Source organism: Megalobrama amblycephala, linkage group LG1 (genome assembly GCF_018812025.1).
Source record: "Megalobrama amblycephala isolate DHTTF-2021 linkage group LG1, ASM1881202v1, whole genome shotgun sequence".
NCBI classification, from domain to species: domain Eukaryota; kingdom Metazoa; phylum Chordata; class Actinopteri; order Cypriniformes; family Xenocyprididae; genus Megalobrama; species Megalobrama amblycephala.
In genome coordinates, this window is record NC_063044.1 from 13801897 (window position 1) to 13825610 (window position 23714).

Consider the following 23714-nt stretch of genomic DNA (forward strand, 5'->3'; position numbering starts at 1 on the left):
AAGGACAGTTATTCATCTAGCCATCGTTCCCTAGACAGCTGACTAGGCTTTGGATTAGAGGCAGGAATGTGGGATATAATGCTGGGAAATGGTCTTTATAGGCTAAATGGGGATTTAAATTCTCTGTGAAGAAAACCAAATATATTTTCTTTACAAATAAAAAGATAAGTAGAGACATAAATTATATAAAGAATTAGACATAAATTAGTTTGACAGAAATTACATGAAGTGTTCACATAAATAAGATGGAAGATAAATGTAAGAAGATTTTAAATGTAATGATGTGTTTATCAGGTTAATGGGGGCTGATAGATATTCAACAATGATAAGAGGAGCGATGGATCAGATTTTCTTTCACTTTCGATTCCACGTCATCCTCCCCTAGTGGCCGTGGTACTGGAGAAGAAGGATAAGCTGCTCCATAATGCTTATGACTGAATTCTCCATTCAGACGCTAAACAGCAGCTCCTTGTAAGTTTACATTTACTGCAGATTTACGTTTTATGCAGATGTTGATTTATTAATAATAAAGTAGGCTAATGACATATATTGAGATTGTTTTTAAATGTAGCCTATGTGTTGTTGTTGTTGTTTTTTTTGTTTTTTTTAGGAAGCATTGTCCTGCGCAGTGATCTGTCTGCAGTGCAGATTACAGTGAAGTGGGGACGGGTCCTGAAACACCTCCCGGTATGAGAGTCCCTCCGGGATTTTTAATGCAAAAGGAGACATGGTGATGGGGAAATATGAAATTGGAGGGAAAATATATTTCAATGCTTTTTTTTATTTTTCGTTCGAACGCAAATAAATAAATAAATAAATAAATAAGAGAACGGTCTTATCTTTGAGTTACCCAGGCATGCGAGATGATAATAAAAAAAAAAAAATCGAGATTGTTTTGTAATTCTACTTTATTATTCTTATTAGTTATACGTGCTGTGTGTTTGAGTAATGTTTTTTTTTTCTTTAAAGGACACATTTCAATCATTGTTTATAGGCCTAAGTGTTTACAGCAGAATTATTTGCAAAAAGCACATAAAATTAAGTAACTTTCTAAATACCTCTTTTTTGCCATTTCATTTCTTTCAGGTACTCTTAAATGCATTTGTTACGGTTTGCTACTGTCTCACGCAATGTATCATGCTATGGATAGCCTACCTCATATGAATACTTTATACACCTATAAAAACCTAATTTCTAATAAGTAGAAAAAATCTGATGGTCAGTTTGAGGGACGTCCCATACAGTCTGCACATATCAAACCATTTCACTGCAGCATTTTGCAGATATCTCACATTACAGTATTCCTGATCACACACCCATAAAGACCTCATTAGAAAAAAAATGTACGGTGGCATCCACATATGCGCACGTCATATGAAGCAACATGGCCATCTCTTGTAGGGGACATAAAAACTATATGCACACATCTCTCTCTCTCCTCTCTCTGTGTGTGTGTGGGGGGGGGGGGGGGGGGGTGAAATGGCAAAAAGAGGTACATTATTCACAGTAATACAGCGCGCGTATAAATAAAAGTAGAATTACAAAACTATCTCGAAACATGACTTATTTTTAAATTATTTGCATTTCTGGGCAACTTAAAGCCCTCTGAAAGCGCATTCTCTCTCTGTTGAGAAATATATATATATATGTGTGTGTGTGTGTGTGTGTGTGTGTGTGCGTGTGTTTGTATTGAACATTTGATGGAGCAACAGATTTTGTGTGAAAATAAATCATAAAAGTGGTTTATTTGTTTGAAAATCTTATAAATGTATAAGGGTGGGGGGCGTTTACCCCACAGACATGGTTTACCCCAAAAATACACTAATACTTTAAATACTTTAGCTAAAATAGAGTTTTTTGTTTTGTTTTGTTTTGTTTTTTTTAAATAATGTCTAAGTTAATACTTGTTCAAAACAATTAAGCTAGCAAAGTTTGTACTATTTTCTGTTTATTTTGACAAATTCATTTTTGTTCAATAACTGTAATTAAAATATGTTAATAACAAAATTAGTTTAAAATGTAAAGATTCCGAAAGCATTGGAGAAGATTCCATAGTAATTTACAGTGTTGGGGAAGCTACTCTGAAACTGTAATTTGACAAGCTACAAGTTACTCATATATTAAAGTAGTTAAACTACAGTCAAGCTACCCTTTTGAAAAAGTAGTTAGCTACACTACAAGTTACTATCAAAAAGTAGCTAGCTGCATTGAAACTACTTTTATTTTTTTTATATTTTTTTTAAATGACAGCTTATTACAAATAACTGGATCATTGTTAATGAAGAATGTTTAAGTAAGATGTTTGGGGTTTAAAACAAAGCAATGCACTACAATTATGATTTCAAAGCGTACTGTTTTATTTTGTAAATATATAATTGTAATATATCAAATAGGCCTCCTCAAATGTAGCCTATCCGCTTGTTAAGTCGTGACGTAAGGAACGCTGTTTCCGGGTCCAAGCCTCGACTCGTTTCACTTGAGAATGCCATCGACGGCCGTTTATGAGCGCTATTTATTCATATTAAACATCAATCATTTTGAAAAGTTAAACATTTAAAATACTTACAGTCTACACAACAGTCTCCGTGCTCACAGCGTCACAGACATTAATATTTTAACGATTTATAAAAGATGAATCATTGTCTGGCCATCTGGAATTTTGATATGGAGATAAAGGTTATAATTATATATTTTTTGTAGTATTACACCACATCGTGTGTGTATATTAGCACCATTTGTTGTTTTCTTGTGGTATGAGATAGAGCGTTAGGACCCGGAAGCGCTGCCGTGTGACATCAGACTTAACCGAATATCTCACACTGACTCTCTTTGCACGCTTTATATATAATACATTCAGAATTTTAATATAATTTTTGTTTTTCATGCTATGAGAGGACCGACCACCAATTGCACTCTGCAGTTTAAGAAGATTTCTACATATAAATGCAGGATTCATGCTCAAAATTGCTACCATAACCATAACACGGTACAAAAATATGTAATAATAAGAATAATAATAAGCAATGTAAATGCAGACTAGAAAATTATTATAATTTTTGTATCAATATTTTTGAAATTCTATTCCAATTATTTGTAAAAAAAACTTAAAATCTTATTATGGTGGAGCCATTGTTTACACATTACATCTGCACTTTACTATAACACCCTCACTTATTTCAGAAGTACCCCCAATTATTTGATTCTGGAACCGGACCTGCACTTAAACCGAACAGGGTGTTGTGCCGAATTTCGACCGCCTGCCAAATTAATACCACCCTCGTTGAAGACGCCGGAACTTAAATTGGATACACGGAAAAATGCAGGTTAAACTCATAAGTGCACTAAACTATATCGCGATTTTGTTTTCTGTTCAATTGACGGATGCTTTGCCAATATTATGACGCAAAACACCGCGTTAGTGAATTAGGTTCATTATAAAACTGGCGGGACAGATTAGACTAGGCGGGTCAGCACTGTAATAAAATAGTTCACATACATTTGATATAGACTGCAATAAAGCAGGACAATCAGTTTAAAAAGGCTATTATTCACCTGTATGTGAAGTCTTCGACACAGACAGCGTTTTAATCATTTGTTTATAAATTAAGTGTAACCTTTACTAATCAATTCATGCAGTGTGAACCTAATCCTTTCCTTTACATAATCAGAAGATCTCTTCTCGATGAACTGTAAAGCCGCAAGATGCGTGATATAACAATAGATGGCGGTAATGCATGATTTTAGTTCGTGATCTGAAGACGCTGTGCTGCTTTATGAATGAATTAGGCTCGTCAGAATGCAAAACGGAATGTAGCTTGTAGCTTTTGGTCGCGCTACACCGCTACTTGCTGGAAAATGTAGTTAACTACTGGAAAAGCTACACTGTTTTATAAGTAGCTGAACTACATACAAGCTACTGAAAAAAGTAGTTAAACTAGTAGCGCCGCTACATGTAGTTAACTACTCCCCAACACTGGTAATTTAATATAGATTTAAAGTAGTAACAGTTTAATTTTATAATAAAGTATGATATGATTAATATCTTATTTTTAAATCCTAACCGCCCTGCTCCGAGTCAGTCTCAAACCACGATCGCTGGCAATGCGAGGCGGGTGAACTAACAAGGACACTAAACAGTAAACAACACTGCAGTCATCAGCTGCCTTGCTGCATCAACCAGCACAACATTTCCCATCGGACTCAGTGGGAAAAATAACGACCACAATGGCACAATCGTGCAGCGGAGGCACAGAAGGGCACACCGGCCACTTCGACCTTTCGTTGTTAAATACATGAAATACATGTGTTTTTGTTATATGTTCCAGTTACATGCATCACAGTTTTTAACTGCTGTGCAGCGTTTCTGCTTATGTAATAAAATATGTAATAATAATAATAAAAATAAATACAAAGAAACATCCAGATCTCCCGGATTTTGGTACCCAAATGTGTCATGGGTCAGGGTGTGTCGCCAGTTCGTCTTTGTTAGTGTCCTGTCATTTACTGCAATGACAGTTGAAAGTTGAAAAGTACTCGCTCTTCTCCGAGTGCTCCGCAGTGTCCGGAGAACACGGGAATCACCATAGAGAGTTTCTTCATGGTTACATGTTTCACGTTTGTCATCAAGTTTTCCTAAATAAACTTTTCACTTTTTGTTCACTGCATTTGAATCATGACAGAATCAGCTGACCACGATGGACTCAGCAGCTGAACTTGAGCTGTGTCAAGCCATTGCTCAACAGGGCATTCTTTTGGGATAGCAGCAGGAGGAGTTGACGGCTTCTCATTAGGCCATGTGGGACAATCAACCCGACTGCTGCAGATCATACAAGGATTTCTCACAGGAGCTTTGTAAAGTGTTCGACCGTTCTGTGTTGGGCACTGAGGCAGCACTGGCATTGTAGCTTTTAAAACAAGGAACTCGTTCAGTGTCTGAATATTCCATCGAGTTCCGTACACTCGCAACATCCTGTGGGTGAAGTTCTAGGGCACAATGGGACCACTTTCTCCATGGACTTGCAGAACACATCAAGGACGAGATTTACTCCCTGGAATTACCTCTTCACAGAGTTTTAACTCGTCTGAGGAGGAACCCATGCAGGTCGGGAGAGCTCATCTGACTGTCACGGAGCGTTGTCATTGGCTTGTTAATAATTTGTGCCTCTACTGTGGGGAGGCGGGGCATATAGCAGCTGCTTGTCACATAAAGAAGCGGCGTGCACCTTTCAGGGGACAAACCATGGTGAGCGTAACTAACACGCTGCTGCCATCTGGTGGCCGTGCTGTCCTCCCGGTTCTTCTGCAGTTGGAGGGGGCTGTTCATCAGGTGTCAGTTTTGATTGATTCTGTACCGGAGGCTTACCATGACTTGAGGGCGGTGTTCAGTAAGTCCCGAGCTTCATCTCTCCCTTTGCACTGCCCATACGACTGTGCGATAGATCTATTACCTGGCACTTCTCCACCCAAAGGGCGCCTTTACTCGCTCTCCAGTCCTGAGAGGGAGGCCATGGAAAGATACATCAGCAGTTCTCTACTAGCCGGTATAATACTTCTTCCTCTCCGGTTGGGGCAGGGTTCTTCTTCGTGGGGAAGAAGGATGGGTCGTTACAACCCTGTATAGATTATCGGGGGCTGAATGACATCACGGTAAAGAATAGCCACTCTTTGCCGTTGATGTCTTCAGCGTTCGAACTCTTGCAGGGAGCGACCATCTTTACGAAGTTGAACTTACGCAATGCTTACCACCTGGTTCGGATTAGGGAGGGGGACGAATGGAAGACCCCTACAGGTCACTTTGAATATTTGGTTATGCCTTTTGGACTTTTTAACTCCCCGGCAGTCTTCCAGGCACTCGTCAACGACATGCTCAGAGACATGGTCAACCAGTTTGTATTTGTTTACCTCGACGACATCCTGATCTTCTCCCAGAACGAGCGTGACCATGTTCAGCACGTCAGGCGAGTGTTGCAGTGGCTACTCGAGAATCGTTTGTTCGCTAAGGTGGAGAAGTGTGAGTTTCACACACGGTCGGTTCGGTTCCTGGGTTTCGTTCTGTCACCCCGAAGGCATCCAAATGGATCCTGCTAAGGTAAAAGCGGTTGCTGATTGGCCCACCCCAGATAGTCGTAAGGCGGTCCAGCGATTTCTGGGGTTTGCCAATTTTTACAGGCGATTTATTTAGGGTTTTAGTCAGGTTTTTACAAACTTAAAGAGTTGCTTCATTTTGGCTCCCATTCTCACCAACCCGACCTGTCTCGCCAATTCATTGTGGAGGTGGATGCGTCTGAGGTAGGAATGGGGCAGTATTGTCCCAGAGATCACCTTCGGATGACAGAATACACCCATTTTTTTTCTCATCGTCCCACCCCTTCTGAACGGCTTTACAACATCGGGAATAAGTAGTTACTGGCTGTTAAGTTGGCACTGAAGGAGTATCGTCCCTGGTTGGAAGGCACGGGGGTTCCATTTTTAGTTTGGACCAACCATAAGAACTTTAGTATATTCGTTCCGCGAAAAGACTAAATTCTCGACAGACTCGGTGGGCACTGTTCTTCGGTCAGTTTAACTTTAACATCCTGTATCGCCCGGGTAGTAAGAACGGTAAACCCGATGCGCTCTCATGGATTTTTTGAGGCTGAGGCTAAACCCACCTCACCGGAGACCATCATGCCTCCCAACCGGGTGGTCATGGCAGTCACCTGGGGAGTGGGGTCCAAGGTCCGTGAGGCATTACACAGCGTCACTGTCCCCGCGAGGTGTCCAGCGGGTCTGTTATTCATGCCTGATTCGATTCGAAGAAATGTTCTTCAGTGGGGCCACTCATCCAACCTGGCTTGCCATCCAGTAGCAGCTCAAACATGTTTGTTAATTAAGCAGCGGTTCTGGTGGCCGTCTTTGGTGCGGGACACGCAAGAGTTCGTATCATCCTGTCCGGGGTGTGCGGTGGGTAAGGGCTCGAATCGACCCTCAGCAGGGCTACTCCGGCCACTGTCAATTCCTTTGAGACCCTGGTCACACATAGCCATGGACCTTGTCACAGGCCTACCCCCATCTAGTGGCAATACCGTGGTCCTCACTGTTGCGGACAGGTTTTCAAAGGCAGTTCATTTCATCCCCCTCCCCAAATTACCTTCAGCGAGGGAGACAGCAGCCATTGTCTTAGATCACGTCTTTTGCATTCATGCCGAGGGTCAGGGTGTATCGCCAGTTTGTCTCTGTTGTTTGTTAATGTCCTGTCATTTACTGCAGCTCGTGATTCGAGCAATCAGCGTTGCCTGGTAGCACTGTGTGCACAATCACGAGCTGATCTCCCTCACCTGTCACTCGTTCACCTTTCCCTATTTATTCCCAGCTGTGTCTACCTCTTGTTGTCAGTTGGTCACTATGTTGGGTCGCGTGGACCTGTTTTTGTCTGTGCTCTCTGTCTTGTGTTTTTGCTCTCGTGACTTACCTGCTTTACTACTGTTGTGCTCAGGACGCTAAGACGAGGAGTTTGTAGCGGGGCGTTATCTCCTGCTGGAGTCCTGCTTGTGTTTCCTCTTGGTGATCTCCCCAGTCTGCGTGTCCGCTTATGGTGTGCGGAGAACACGGGAATCACCATACAGAGTTTCTTCATGGTCACGTTTCACATTTGTCATCAAGTTTTCCTAAATAAACTTTTCACTTTTGTTCACTGCATTTGAGTCTTCTATTTATCTGAATCGCGACAAAATGTTGACAAGTATTCTGCACAACTCTCGCAGCCTCTGCATCCAGAGGTGGGTAGTAACAAAGTACATTTACTTCGTTACATTTAGTATTTTTACATTTGTACTTTTGAGAGTAGATTTAAATGTAGGTACATTTACTTTAACTTGAGTACATTTCTAATGAAAAATCTTTTACTTCACTACGTTTGGCGACGTTCCTCTCGTTACTTTATTTTAATGCAAGACTGTACATGTTAAGAAATGCGTAGTTTATTCCAAGCACGCTGTCTCTTTTTTTCATGAACGATGCCCCATTCACAAATGAATCGCTCTTTTGAGTCGATTCTGTTCAAAGACTTGATCAAACAAGTTGGTAAAACTGTCTAAATTGGTTCGCGAATCAGTTTGAATGATTTGTTCAGTTCCTGCACGCGCTGAATCGTCTGAAGCGGTTTCTCACTCCGAGCATTGGATGAAGTGGCAGTGGACCTACAGTCAATTAAAAGCAAATCTGCAAATGCATCATATTGTCTGCCAGCGATGAAGATCTTTATTAGTTGAACTGCGTATACTGTCTGTGAACAATTACACAGGTATCGATTTTATTTGATTTCAATTCATACAGCTACCATTGTTCAGAGTATGGAATGAACACCCGCCATCCTGCAGTAATTTGTGGGTAGCCTATTGCTACTTTTTTACTCTTACTTGAGTAACTATTAATATTATTACTTTTACTTTGAGAAATATTTCTATAAGAACTTGTACTTTTACTTGAGTACAGTTTTTGGATACTCTACTCACCTCTGTCTGCATCTGATTTCAGGCCTTCCCTCTTAGCTCTCACCAGCGCTGGAAAACTTCTATTAACGCTGGGATATTAAAGTGCTTGCCCAGTCATTAACCTTCATTCCAGTGATTTATTCTGAGCTTTTCTCTTTTGTAATGTCTCTCAGCCATCTCTCTTTCTACACACTCTAAAAAATCTTGGGTTATTTTTTCCCCAAGTTCTGGGTTGAGCATTTTGGGTCATTTGTTGGGGTTATTTTTCCAGTGTTTGGGTAGTTTTTGTCTTACCCAGATCCTGGGTCAGATGTAATAACCCAGGGGTTGAATTATTTATCGCAGGCTTTTTGCACCCTCTTCAGGAGAGAGCAGTGCAGCTCCGTCAAATTAATGCATGTCTTCGGTAAAATACAGGTTTCTGTATGTTTTATTTTATCTAAAACTTAGTTATTGTTCTGTATATCGTTGGATTTTATGCAAAGTAACATACAGGGGGCAATGTGAGTCGCCTAAACGAGTGTCACATTGGTTTGTTCATGTGACGCCTTGCATACAATTTTATGATTTTATTCGAAAAGATACAGAATACAAATATTTAGATGTTACAATATGTTCCCAGAATTGTACACTGATTATTTATGGACAGGTTATGGAGTCAGTCACAGCATTTTCCAGTTACGAGTGAAGCGCAGAATAGCAACTAAAGTTATCAGTTCCCCCGCTGAACGTGAGTCATCTCCGGCATGAGATCCAGCGCCGTTACGGTGGAAACAGGCCAACAGAGACTGGTCCATTACACTTGAATTACTTCTAAATGTTTAATTTTTACTTCTAATGTTTGTTAGACTAGCTTAAATGTAGGCAATATGTATTAAAAACGATATAAAATATGTTTTGCTATAAATAAGATTGAAAATAAAGGAAGTGGCTGTGTGGAATATTTTTAAAAAAAAAAGTTTAGAGGATTTAAGAAATCCGTAAACATTAATTCATGTATGGAGTAAAAGAAAAAATTGTATTATAGTAAAAATTAATCAACCCATTGCTGGGTAAAATTAACCCAACATGTGTTCTGTCCTATATTTGCCCAGCCCTTGGGTTATTTTTAACCCAGTGCTTTTGAGAGTGCAGTCTTTCTTCAAATCTCCCTCTTGCTTATTCTCTCTCCTCCACCATCATTCGGCCCCTAATGCTGATTGGCTTCACATTTGTTGTGTCTGGTTGTGTCGGTCCGACCAACTATTAAACAGCGTTTTTCAAATTTCGCTTACCCCACCTTTAATATTATCTTCCATTCAGTTTCAACACAAAAGGGGGACATGAAACAAATCAATTAAAGAAAAATGACATTATACAAGAAAATAGAATAACAGAGAACATGCCTGATATAAAAGAACATATGCAGCCTCTATGAGTGTGAATCACCCTTGCTTCCTCTAAAAAATAAATCTGATGTACACCACGTGCTTCATTTCCACATACAGTTGTAAGAAAAAGTATGTGAACCACTTGCAGAATCTGTGAAAAATGTGAATAATTTTAACAAATGTTTTTGCATATTTGAACCCTTTCCAGCAGTGACTGTATGATTTTGAGATCCGTCTTTTCACACTGAGGACAACTGAGGGACTCAAACTCAACTATTAAAAAAGGTTCAAACATTCACTGATGCTCCAGAAGGAAACTTGATGCATTAAGAGTAGGGGGGGTGAAAACTTTTGAATTCAAATATCAAGGTAAATTGTACTTAATTTGTCTTCCAGGAAAAATGCAAGTATCTTCTGAAAAAATGATATTCAAGCAAAATAAGAAAAATTGTGACATCTTCATCCTGTTCAAAAGTTTTCACCCCCTACTCTTAATGCATCGTGTTTCCTTCTGGAGCATCAGTGAATGTTTGAACCTTTTTTAATAGTTGAGTTTGAGTCCCTCAGTTGTCCTCAGTGTGAAAAGATGAATCTCAAAATCATTCAGTCACTGCTGGAAATATGCAAAAAATGCTTGAAAACTGATGAATCTGCAGGAGCTGGAGGATTTTTCTGAAGAACAGAGCTCAGTTTAACTGCTCAGGACAAACAAGAGACTCATGAACAACCATCACAAAACATAAAAACAGTCGTGGATCATCAGGTAACCACACACAGTATTGAGAATCAATGCTTCACATACTTATGAATGGGGGTTATTTTAATACATTCAGCTATTTTTGTTATGCTTTATGTAAATTATCTTACTCAGGACAGTACTAAATAAAAAATAACATGCATTTTGTATGATCTCTCTTATTTTCTTTAAATTATTAACATTTCCACAGATTCTGCAAGGGGTTCACAAACTTTTACTTGCAACTGTATTTAGGCCAAAGATAAAAATAGCAATTGCATCAAGGATCAGACAAATTTCCACTTGCATCTTGAAAAGGGGAGTACAGTGCTGCGGCAAGTTTTTGTGCCATCTAGTGGTTAAGAGGAGAATAAAATCAAAGTTGTACCCTACATGTAATAAGTGTAAATAAGTGTAATAAATATTGGGGTGAATATTTGCTAGTCCTCTCAATGATTTCACCAGTATATTATTTTGCTGGATATGCATGTTTTCAGTAGGGGGTTCAGTAATTATATTCACAGGTAATGAAACTCTCACTAACAGAAACACTAATTAGGAAAATCATGATTATTGGTAGTTTTCAGTGCAAAACAACAAAGGCACATTTTGTTGACAAAAGCCACAACAATTTCTGTCATTTTGGGCCATAAAAATCACACACTGACAATAAACTTGACATTATATTTACACTCATACTCCATATTATCTCTTTCAGAGATGTCAGCTGGTCCAGATGGTCCAGATGATCCAGTGATCCGGATTCTTCTGATGGGCAGGAAGGGTTCTGGGAAAAGCTCATCTGGAAACACGATACTGGGAGAAAGAAAGTTTAAAGTCCACAGACAGGGAAAGAAGCATGAACCTGAAGATGAGTCTGAAGTGTGTCAGGAAGTAACTCAGATTGGAGAGAAGCAGGTGTGTGTGATTGATCCTCCAGATCTCCTGGATCCAGATCTGAATAAAGAGAAGCTGGAGATGCTGAAAGAGCAGCTGTTCTCTGGATGTTCAGCAGGTCTCAGTTCAGTTCTGCTTACCGTTCCTCTAGAGGAACCTGTGGGAAATGAGGAGGAGATCCTGGATTTCATTAAGTGTTTATTTGGTCCTGAAGTTCAGAAGTACATCATGATACTGTTCACACATGGAGATGATCTGGATGAGACCATTGATGAATATCTACAAAATAATGCAGATCTACAGCGACTGGTGACTGAATGTGGAGGAAAGTTTCACTGTTTCAATAACAAGAGTAAATCAGACAATCAGAAACAAGAACTACTGCAGAAGATTGAAGGAATGAAGATGGAGAACGGAGGGAAATATATCATGGAGCAGATGAAGAGGAGCAAAAGCAAGGACACTGACATCAATTGTAAGTTGTTCTGTGTGAATGATCTCAATAACACATGATGAGGTGGGTCACACAGGGCTGTACGTGAACTGTTTTTGCACATATCATGGTGGTACAGAGGATGAAAGTTTTAGCACAGACCACACAATATAAACCATCTGTTATCATCTCACAAGTAATGCTGTAGTGCATAAACTAGTTATGGCTCAATAGAGACTCATAGAAGTCATAAAACTTATGCGATATACATGCTTTCATGTCATGTTGTAATTATGATAATTCATTAAAGGTGACTTGAGCGAAACATATTCTTTAGTTATAATACCTTCTGCTTTCAGAGCAGCTCATTCTTAATAAAGACTACAATAATCTGAGTTTGACACCCCTGGGTTCATTAGCAGTGGGCGTATACACTGAAATCTCACAGACACGCCCCTTCAAACAGAGAGTTCAAATCAGAGGCTAAAATCAGCCTTTTATTTCTAAATTATGACCATTTGTGATGTAAAAATCATACTAAGATTATAAGTGCACCAGAGGAAACATTATAAAATAACTTCTGATCACTGATGTTAAAAGAGAAGAGCTGTTGGAGAAGGTTGTATTTAATCAGACTGTTGTGATGTAGTTTCAGGAGAAAGTTCAACAGATGAAGTTTCACATGAACAACAGATTCCTGAGAGGAAAGACCTCAGGCTGGTTCTGCTGGGAAAAACTGGATCTGGGAAAAGTGCCACTGGAAACACCTTGCTGGACAAAAAAAGTGTTTGACTCCTCTGTCAGTTCCCTTTCAAAGGCTACACTCTAAGCTGCGCTTTATTCAGCGCTATGGGAACGTCTTTTAGTCGTGACCAGCTGTGAATATATGTGTAAAACAACGTCAATGAAATTGACCTATATTTATAGCCTTGCGTGACGTCATTGGAATGTGCCGAGAGCGAGGCTATAATTAGATGATCCACCTGTGCATCAGCAGGTCTTTTGTCTTCAGAGACCATACTGTGAAGTGTGTGTGTGAAGCAGCTCTGCTCAAACTCTTTCCTTCCTTCATTACTTTGTTAGGAGTTAGATTTGACAGGCAGTGCGCAGAACTTTCTCTTCCTTTGTTCCTTTTTCAACTCTGTCTGACAAGTGAAAAGTGAACACACATATATGATATATATTATATATTTTGAGAGAAAGTCATCGCTGAACAAAGCAAACGGTGTGTGTCTCCGTGTTCGTGGTCCATCTCCGAATCGGACACACACCAATATTGTTTTGTTTGTTTGGGGAGAGCACGCTGCCCTTGCGTGTAACGGGGCGAGTGCGAGCATTGTGATGTTCACAGTTAAAGTGCTTCGCGTTCGCTTTGCTTATTTCAAAGGGGCAGCACCCACAATGTGATCGTGGGGCTCGCGTGGCGATCTGGCTGAGGAGCGAGAGACGGGTTTATACTTTATTGCCCTCACTCTCTCTCCGGATCGCAATGTCCTTTACCGAGACCGAAGCATGCTCCGGCGCTTCTTCGGCTCGAGCAGAGGACAATTAGTGTTTTCCATTGGAATGGAATATGAGTTTTGTCCGTCTCTGAGCGTTCCTCCTGTGATGATAAAGTGAACTGCTCTGGGCGGTCATTCAAGCAGTGACACAAGCAGACCCCAAACATTTTTAATATAAATGTGTTTTGTACCCGTGACGTCGACTCGATCGACTATCGCGGGTGCAAAGGCACGCGTTTATACGATGCTGCCTCAGATCGGAGAGACGCTTGCATGCTATCTCTCCCCTGGGGGCGCATCATCAGAGGCGTTTCACAACGATTGCGCTGTGCACAATGGCTGTGTTACAGGCATATCAGACTGATCTATGAAAGTTTTAAGCACAGCCTTTCATTCAGACCGTGTTTACTTGTCTGGTAGTTGGCTGCATTTAATTCTAAGGAATTTATTAAGTGAAATGGCCTTATAATATATGTTTATATTTATATATTTAATTATATGATATGTAATATGCATATAAGCAAAATAAATAGGTTCTCCATGACGTTAACTCGTTCATGGGGAAAACCTTATTTTTCTTGTGCCTTTGTGCCTTAAATGTCAACTTATTTGACTATCGTGGGTGCAAGGGCGTGTGATTTAAACAATGATGCTCCAGTTTGAGCAGACGCTTGCGAGCTATCTCTTCTCTGGAGCTCATAGTCACTTAAAGAGACAGCACTCCCCACCAAGCTATGCATAATAACATCCATACTGATGGGAAGGTGTTTTGATCAGTGTATCAGACTGGTACTGCTCTACTGGTAACACTATGGCAGTGTTGCAGGTGGACCAGGCTGACCTGCTAAGAAGGCTGTGGCGAGTTGTGCTTCCCCTTATAAATCTGGGACCAGCTCGTCACGTTCAGCAGCCTCATAATATCTAACACCCGCCCCTTCTCAATATCTTCACATAAACCCTCCTTCCCCACCACCTCTGGAGCAGCGGGGGGAAGCGGTTTTCAGTGACATGTTAGGTGTTCCGTTGATTTCTGTAACATATCAGGACGTGGAACATCTAACATCCCCTCAAGGGAAGTATCAAAATTAGTGCCCATTTCAGAGAACCTGGCAGCGTGGAAACTACTGCCAGGGGTGTCTGTGTGGGTTCTAAAGACAGTAGAATTAGGATACAGAATCCAATTTATTTGTCGTCCTCCACGTTTCAACGGTGTGGTCTCCACTACTGTGAAGCCGGGGCAAGCGACTTTACTGTCATAAGAACTGCAATCTCTGCTGGAGAAAGGGGCCATAGAGCATGTTCCCCCTCTAGAGAGAGACAAGTTACTACAGTAGATACTACTTAGTTCCCAAGAAGGACTGGGGGCTGCGTCCAATCTTAGATCATCGAGGCTTAAACCGTTCAGTCAAAGCTCTCGAGTTCAAGATGTTAACCATAAAAATGATCGTGTCGCAAATCCAACATGACGATTGGTTTGTCACGATCGATCACAAGGACGCATATTTTCATATAGAAATATTGCCACAACACAGGAGGTTCCTGAGGTTTGCTTTCGGGGGCAAAGCTTACCAATATCGGGTTCTTCCATTCGGCCTAGCCTTTGAACTACATAGACGACTGGCTAATACTAGCACAGTCACAAGAGATGGCGTTACAACACAGGTGTCGTACTAGCCCATCTAGTTTCTCTAGGGTTGAGATTAAATGAGAGGAAAGTGTTCTCTGTCCTACCCAGAGAACGACATATTTAGGGGTCATATGGGATTCGACCATGATGCGGGCACGATTGTCTCCCGCTCGAGTCGAGACCATTCTAACCACCCTGAACAATGTCAGGCTAGGCCAAGATTGCACTGTTCTGCAGTATCAAGAAATGTTAAGTCTCATGGCATCAGCGTCCTCTGTGATTCCTATGGGCCTCTTGCACATGAGACGTTTCAGTTGTGGCTCAGAGCCGAGAGGTATTGTCTAGGCAATGCTCTACGGTAAATAAGGGCAAGGGCACGCGCTGAGTTCTTCGTGCCCTTTCTAAAATCCATGTTTATGGTAAGTCACGCGCTAATGCTTTGTGCACTTTCTAAAATCCATGTTTATGGTAAGGGTTACGTGCTGCGGCTTCGTTCCCTTTCTATGTGGCTCAGACCTCGGTTCTTCACCCTGGGTCCCACTCTAGGTGCGTTGATGTTGCAAGATGCCAACAACAGACGCTCCCTGTACGGGCTGGGGAGCGGCCTTAGGTGGCCGTCCAGTCCAAAGGGATATGGTGAGGTCATATCCCTTTGGGATATGACCGAATTGATGGCTGTATTTCTGGCCCTGAAGTACTTCCTCCACCAGTTAAGGGGTTACCATGTCCTAGTGCGGGTGGACATTACTGCGGTAGCCTCTAATATGAATCGCCAGGGTGGCCTGCGTTGCAACGTCTAGACAGGCTGGTGCAGCGCGTTCTGCTCTGGGCTCAGGACAAGTTCCTGTCCCTCATGGCGATTTATATCCCCAGATATCTGTCCAGACAGAGCATACCGACGGGGGAGTAGAAACTCCACCCGAGGTAGTCAAATCTGGTGAAGATTTTATGAAACAGATGGACCTCTTCGCCCCAACAGGCAGCGCAATGTCCACTCTATTTCTTTTGGAGTCACCCAGCTTCCCCTGGGTCTGGATGTGATGAGCATATGTGGCCCAGAATGTGCCTGTATGCGTTTACTCCGGTTTCTGTGCTCCCAGGAGTTCTAGCCAAATTTTGCCAACAAGTGACTTGCCTCTTTCTGATGCCTCTTCACGTTGGCTGAATTGAATATGGTTCTCAGAGATAATATCTCTCCTCGACGGCTCGCCTTGGGCGATTCCGAGCAGGAGGGACCTTCTGTCTCAGGCGCAGGGGACAATATTTCATCCCCGGCCAGAGATGTGGAATCTTCATGTTTGGCCCCTGAGGGGAACCAACAGAAGGACACAGGGCTTTCACCTCAAGTTATCGAGACTATTTTAAATGCTAGAGCTCCCTCTACTAGAGCAAGTTATGCCAACAAATGGGGTGTCTTTGAAAGATGGTGTACTGCACACAATGCAGATCCAGTAAACTGCCAAGTTGCTACAGTTCTGGACTTCCTGCAGGAAAAGTTATCGACAGGTACATGCCCCGCCACTCTCAGGGTTTATGTGGCTGCTCTCTCGGCTTGCCACGCTCTGATCGACGGTGTGCCTTTGGGCAAGCATGTCCTGCTCTCTCGCTTCGTTCAAGGAGCTAGGCGGCTTAAGCCCCCTTCTAGAACCAGGATCCCTTCATGGGACCTAGCAATAGTCCTAGAGGGCCTGGTTGAGACCCCCTTTGAACCGTTAGAGTCAGTTTCTGACAAACTGTTAACTCTGAAAATGGTTTTTCTTATGGCTATAACTTCTCTCAAAAGAATTGGGGGTTTGCAGGCTCTGTCCATTGTGCCATCCTGCTTAGACTTTGCCCCAGGAATGGTGAAAGCGATTTTGCATCCTCATCCTGACTATCTGCCTAAAGTTTCTTTCTCAAACTTGCATCCGGTCACTCTTGAAGCCTTCTGCCCTCCGCCATTCACACGCCGGAGCAGGAGAGACTTCACAGACTGTGTCCAGTCCGTGCTCTTCAGACTTATGTCCACTGCACTAGCCAGTGGCGTAAGTCAGAGCAACTGTTTGTTTGTCATGGCAGCCATAACAGGGGTGCGGCCGCCACGAAACAGACCATGTCACTTTGGGTGAGAGATGCTATTGCCCTTGCCTATGAGGCGCGTGGTCACACTTCACCAACGGGTATTAGGGCTCATTCCACCAGGGGAGTTGCCTCTTCTAGAGCTTTGGCGGGGGGCGCCCCCTTACAAAATGTTTGTGATGCGGCAGGTTGGTCCTCTCCGCACACATTCATAAGGTTTTATAGTTTGGATGTTCATGTCACTCCGGGCTCTCATGTCCTTGAGTCTACATCACAAGCTAGTGTCTGAGACTCTCTGTGCTTGTGACACACTTCACAGCCAGGGGGTCCGGACACACAGTGCGGCGGCGTGGGTATTCTCGTTCCCATAGCGCTGAATAAAGCACAGCTTAGAGTGTAGCCTTTGAAAGGGAACGCCCCGGGTTACTTCACTGTAACCCTGTTCCCTGAGAAGGCGGGAACGAGAAGCTGCGCTTCTTTGCCACACTGAAATGTCCCTGGACTGCTCTTCAGACAAAATATCTGCTGATGCACAGGTGGATCATCTAATTATAGCCTTGCTATGACGCATTCCAATGACGTCACGCAAGGCTATAAATATAGGTCAATTTCATTGACGTTGTTTTACACATATATTCACAGCTGGTCACGACTAAAAGACGTTCCCATAGCGCTGAATAAAGCGCAGCTTCTCGTTCCCGCCTTTTCAGGGAACAGGGATACAGTGAAGTAACCCGGGGCGTTCAGACTCTCAGACGAAACAGTGTCGGTCAGAAACTACAGTGAGGATGGGTAAAGAGATCTCAGTCATCGACACACCTGGACTTTATGATACTGAACTCAATAATGAAGAGGTTAAAACTGAAATAGTGAAATGCATAACTTACTCATCACCAGGACCACACGCTTTCATTATTGTGATTAAAGTGGGTCGATTCACTGAGGAGGAGAAAAACACAATAGAGCAGCTCAAAGAAGTGTTTGGAGAAGAGATGGAAAAATACACTTTCATCATCTTCACTCACAAAGATCAGTTAGAGAAGGAAAACAAAACCATTGAGCAGTTTCTGCAGAATGGTAATCGAGATCTTAGAGAACTTGTAGAGAGTTGTGGAAACAGATTCTTCTGTTTAGATAATGAGTCTGCCAGTTTCCCACAGTTCAGAGATCTGATCAGTAATATAGAGAAGATGGTGGAAGAGAATGGAGGGACACACTTCACCAATGACATGTTTGAGGAAACAGAGAAACACATTCAGGAGATTCAGAAGCAGAAGTTAGATGAGAAAGTGAAGCAGTACAAACAGGAGCATAAAGAGGTCACTCAAACTGAATGGGAGAAAATATACTGGAGGTTAGTAGAGGAGTCTCGATGGGAATCTGAGCGGTCTTTTACACTGAGGAGTGCTGTTCTTGAGGTTCCTGAGGCATACATAGCAGCTGCTGACAAAAGGCATGGAGAGAAAGAGAGTGACGTAGAGGAGGCTGAGAGCAAAGGAATCAGTCGTACAGAGGCAGCAAGTCTTGCAGCCAGAGCTTCATGTAAACTAGCAAAACAGAAGATGTGTGTGATTCAGTGAGAGGTTCAGTAATGGTCAAACAGATGAACACTTGACATCTAGATCAATGACAACTAGTTCCTTCAACTGAACTCAAAAACTTCTTTCTTACCAATGATTTTTTTTCTTGACATATTGAAACCATCTGTGAAATAGTTAAAAGTTAGTGCTGATTAATTGGCATCTGTTGTGTAAAGAAGCTTGTGTGTCACAGTCCATATGCTGTGATGTTGCAGTAGTTTCTGTAATACAACAAGAACAGCATGAACTGCATGGCATTAATCTGACCAGGAATCTGAATCTGTTATTCTCACTCACAGTCACTGCTGTTCATTCACACAATGCTTTATTAATGTCATATGGTTGACTCTGTGACAGACTGCTTATGATGCCCTTTAGTAAGTCAGTGTGGATAAAAGAATCTGCTCAATGCATAAATGTAAATCTAATCTGACTATGTTTATATGTATTATATCTGTATCTAATGTAATTAACTGTTCCTTAAGTGAGGAATCAATAACAAAATATCAGAATATTGAATGAATAAAGTGTATGTAGAGAACATATGATCTTGAGTGGTGTTTCTGCTGATGAATCATCTGTAAATCCATGATTTCCTCTTTCTGATCTATGTTCAGTGCTTGTGTATTTGCTTCAAATGTATTTGACCCTTATTAGATCCTTCTTTCTGGCACTGGTTCGTCAAACTGTCTCTTAATCATTACCCTCAGTAAGAGTGAGATGTTCTCATGACATCAAACTGGTCATCTGACACCACAGCAAAAGAATTCACACTGCTCAATGGTTTTGTTTTCCTTCTCTTACTGATCTTTGTGAGTGAAGAGGACAATATCTACAGAATGGTAATCGAGGTCTTGAAGAACTTATAGACAGCTGTGGAAACAGATTCTTCTGTTTAGATAATGAGTCTAGTTTCCCACAGTTCTACCAGAAAGACTCGGGAGGCAAGATAACGTAACACTGATATTTATTACCAAACAACAAGAAAAATATAAAGGTTAATGTTCTTTGGCGTAGGCTCCGTCTGTAGCTCACGTCCTGAGGGTTGCAGACTTTGCGCTTCCTGCCTGAAGCTGAAGGCAGGGGTGTATGGACAGGGACCATCCTGATGGTAGTGGGGAGGATGGAGGTGAAAGTTTGCATCAACATCTGCGAACTCAGACAAGTGTAAGTCCCAATCTTTTATCCAAGTGTTAGATAATGATTGGTTAGATCTGAACTGATAATTGACGTAACATTTGAGTCTTCCCGGCAGAACTTGGGCTAGAGCTTCATTCCAGAGATCTGATAACCTTTGAACATTGAAAGGTATGAATGATTCATATTTATAATTTTTAACCCTTCTGGTAAAAGCAAATCTGGATTCCTAGATTACTTCACTTTGTTACTCAGAAGTCATGAGTTTATATATTTAGACCGCAATCCTGTTTCATTTCCCCTCTTGTTGCATTCAGACTTGATTTAGACACACTTTGATCCAAGTGTTGGAGACATTTAGCCCCTTCAGTACCTGCGTCCATTGGAATGGACATCACATGGATTTTGGTTTAAACCAATAAGATTATATGTTATTATAATATAAGTACTGCCTGGTCACTGATTAGTCCCTGATCTACCAATCACAATGAAAGAATGACCCAGAATTTAATCTGATTGTGCTTCAGGCATCACCAAAGACCAACTAGACTAACTAGACCAACTAGACAGGAGGAGGAGGAGGAGCTCCTTTTTTATCTTTTATATGAAGATCTATGTTCATGGCATCATCAACTTGCACCTATTATAATCTTAATAATATCAATTGATAATATTCAAAGTTAATTTGAAAATCTTTCAGAGCTGAAGAACAAGGGATTTTTTTGAAGTTTGATGTCCATCACAATGGACATTGGGTCTTAATCAAATATATATACAGTACAGTCCAAAAGTTTGGAACCACTAAGATTTTTAATGTTTTTAAAAGAAGTTTCGTCTGCTCACCAAGGCTACATTTATTTAATTAAAAATACAGTAAAAAACAGTAATATTGTGAAATATTATTACAATTTAAAATAACTGTTTTCTATTTGAATATATTTCACAAAGTAATTTATTCCTGTGATGGCAAAGCTGAATTTTCAGCATCATTACTCCAGTCTTCAGTGTCACATGATCCTTCAGAAATCATTCTAATATGCTGATCTGCTGCTCAAGAAACATTTAATGTGTACAATTGTACAAAATATTTGTGTACAATATTTTTTTTCAGGATTATTTGATGAATAGAAAGTTCAAAAGAACAGTGTTTATCTGAAATCTAATCTTTTGTAACATTATAAATGTCTTTACTGCCACTTTTGATTGATTTAATGCATCCTTGCTGAATAAAAGTATTCATTTCTTTAATTTCTTTTCAAAAAAATAAAAATAAAAATTCTTACTGAACGGTAGTGTATAATGCTACAGAAGCTTTGTATTTCAGATAAATGCTGTTCTTTTGAACTTTCTATTCATCAAATAATCCTGAAAAAAAATATTGTACACAAATATTTTGTACAATTGTAGACATTAAATGTTTCTTGAGCAGCAGATCAGCATATTAGAATGATTTCTGAAGGATCATGTGACACTGAAGACTGGAGTAATGATGCTGAAAATTCAGCTTTGCATCACAGGAATAAATTACTTTGTCAAATATATTCAAATAGTACACAGTTATTTTAAATTGTAATAATATTTCACAATATTACTGTTTTTTACTGTATTTTTAATTAAATAAATGTAGCCTTGGTGAGCAGACAAAACTTATTTTAAAAACATTAAAAATCTTAGTGGTTCCAAACTTTTGGACTGTACTGTACATATATATATATATTTTTTTTTTTTTCTGATTTTGTCTTCTATGTTGTGATCACATAAGCTGTCATTGAGTTTTTCAAATAGCAAATGTGAAAGGTGTGCATACACTGCAACACACACATGAAATCACACACACGAGCACACACGTGCACACACACACACACACACACACACACACTGATGCCCTGATTCTATATGCACACAATCATATATTAATCAAAAACAGCAAGTACACACAACACACCCACATATACGGGTGCTGGTCATATAATTAGGATATCATCAAAAAGTTGATTTATTTCACTAATTCCGTTCAAAAAGTGAAACTTGTATATTATATACATTCATTACACACTGACTGATATATTTCAAATGTTTATTTCTTTTAATTTTGATGATTATAACTGACAACTAAGGAAAATCCCAAATTTATCTCAGAAAATTAGAATATTACTTAAGACCAGTACAAAGAAAGGATTTTTAGAAATCTTGGCCAACTGTATGAAGATGAAAAGTATGAGCATGTACAGCACTCAATACTTAGTTGGGGCTCCTTTTGCCTGAATTACTGCAGAAATGCGGCGTGGCATGGAGTCCATCAGTCTGTGGCACTGCTCAGGTGTTATGAGAGCCCAGGTTGCTCTGATAGTGGCCTTCAGCTCTTCTGCATTGTTGGGTCTGGCATATCGCATCTTCCTCTTCACAATACCCCATAGATTTTCTATGGGGTTAAGGTCAGTCGAGTTTGCTGGCCAACTAAGAACAGGGATACCATGGTCCTTAAACCAGCTACTGGTAGCTTTGGCACTGTGTGCAGGTGCCAAGTCCTGTTGGAAAAATGAAATCTGCATCTCCATAAAGTTGGTCAGCAGCAGGAAGCATGAAGTGCTCTAAAACTTCCTGGTATACGGCTGCGTTAACCTTGGACCTCAAACACAGTGGACCAACACCAGCAGATGACATGGCACCCCAAACCATCACTGACTGTGGAAACTTTACACTAGACCTCAAGCAACGTGGATTGTGTGCCTCTCCTCTCTTCCTCCAGACTCTGGGACCCTGATTTCCAGAGGAAATGCAAAATTTACTTTCATCAAAGAACATAACTTTGGACCACTCAGCAGCAGTCCAGTCCTTTTTGTCTTTAGCCCAGGCGAGACGCTTCTGACGCTGTCTGTTGTTCAAGAGTGGCTTGACACAAGGAATGCGACAGCTGAAACCCATGTCTTGCATACGTCTGTGCGTAGTGGTTCTTGAAGCACTGACTCCAGCTGCAGTCCACTCTTTGTGAATCTCCCCCACATTTTTGAATGGGTTTTGTTTCACAATCCTCTCCAGGGTGCGGTTATCCCTATTGCTTGTACACTTTTTTTTCTACCACATCTTTTCCTTCCCTTCACCTCTCTATTAATGTGCTTGGACACAGAGCTCTGTGAACAGCCAGCCTCTTTTGCAATGACCTTTTGTGTCTTGCCCTCCTTGTGCAAGGTGTCAATGGTCGTCTTTTGGACAACTGTCAAGTCAGCAGTCTTCCCCATGATTGTGTAGCCTACAGAACTAGACTGAGAGACCATTTAAAGGCCTTTGCAGGTGTTTTGAGTTAATTAGCTGATTAGAGTGTGGCACCAGGTGTCTTCAATATTGAACCTTTTCACAATATTCTAATTTTCTGAGATACTGAATTTGGGATTTTCCTTAGTTGTCAGTTATAATCATCACAATTAAAAGAAATAAACATTTGAAATATATCAGTCTGTGTGTAATGAATAAATATAATATACAAGTTTCAATTTTTTAATGGAATTAGTGAAATAAATAAACTTTTTGATGATATTCTAATTATATGACCAGCACCTGAATACACACATATTCCCATTCACTCACTGTAAACAACAAAAATAATAAAACATAACCCTCTTTTCAAAATATTCAATGTTATAGTTCACATATTGTTTTTGAACTCTAGCTCATAAGAACTGTATGGTTAAAATATGACAGATTTTGTCTGTCATATTTTAACCATACAGTTCTTATGAGCTAGAGTTCAAAAACAATATGTGAAGGCAGGGGCGTAGCCGACCCCCGGGGAGTATGGACATGGACCATCCTGGTGTTGGTGGGGAGGATGGAGGTGAAAGTTTGTGTCAGCATCTGCGGAATCAGATAAGTCCCAATCTTTTATACTCCAAGTGTTAGATAATG

The 23714-nt window shown here is 40.8% G+C and overlaps 1 pseudogene; it reads left to right on the top strand.

The window, feature by feature from the left end:
• Positions 1 to 74: 74 nt before the first annotated feature.
• On the top strand, positions 75 to 20578 carry LOC125263585 (annotated as a pseudogene).
• Positions 20579 to 23714: the final 3136 nt, after the last annotated feature.